This window comes from Otolemur garnettii, unplaced genomic scaffold, assembly GCF_000181295.1.
Source record: "Otolemur garnettii isolate 467f Iridium unplaced genomic scaffold, OtoGar3 scaffold00012, whole genome shotgun sequence".
Lineage (NCBI taxonomy): Eukaryota > Metazoa > Chordata > Mammalia > Primates > Galagidae > Otolemur > Otolemur garnettii.
In genome coordinates, this window is record NW_003852407.1 from 11732916 (window position 1) to 11733787 (window position 872).

Consider the following 872-nt stretch of genomic DNA (forward strand, 5'->3'; position numbering starts at 1 on the left):
ATTCACAAACATGATGGGGGTTGCTTCGTCTCAGAGTTCCTGAATCCCAGCCAATTCAGATTATTAGTGCCCAAAAGCCATTTCCTGGCCTACCCACGTGATTGGAAGGGGATGGCGTGATGGCAGCAATTTCAGACAACCACATCCCAGAAGACCCTGGACGTATGGACCCAGAGCTGGAACAGAAAGAATGATGAGTTTGGAGGATGCAAATATGAATAGGTAAGAAAGAAATTTGAGCCAGGCTGCTGAGGACAGGACAAAAATAGGGAAAAATAGTTTAGGGGGAATAGCTTGTGGTTGGGGATGAGGATGCCTGGAATTTTCTTGCTCTATCTCTGTTCTACTAAGTGACTTTGGAGAAGTTACTTGTATCATCTGAAGATGTGTGTGTGTGTGTGTGTGTGTAGTTAATTGTTTATCTCTACAGTTCCTTCCAGTTCTAAAATTGTGAGGACAGAACTCTTAAACAACATTGTATTATCAAATAATGATAATATTTGTAAACCAGTAAATATAACTATATGTCAATATTACCTATTTGCCGAAATTGAAAGTACCCAAAGCTACCATACAGGGTCTTAAAAATAATCTAATTTATAATAATATGAAAGTTAAATACAGTCCTGCACCACATAACAGCATTTTGAGCAACATACCATGTATAGAATGTGCATATTTAAATATGCACTATATATATATGTAATATATATAAAATATTTGTACTGCATCTTTTCTGTGTTTAGATATGCTAATTACACAAATGTTTAAAAATATGTTACAAAGGCCTAGAATATGGAGCACAGTACCATGCTGATAGGGTTTGCACCTAGGAGCCATGGACTATACCATAGAGCTCACATGTGTACTGG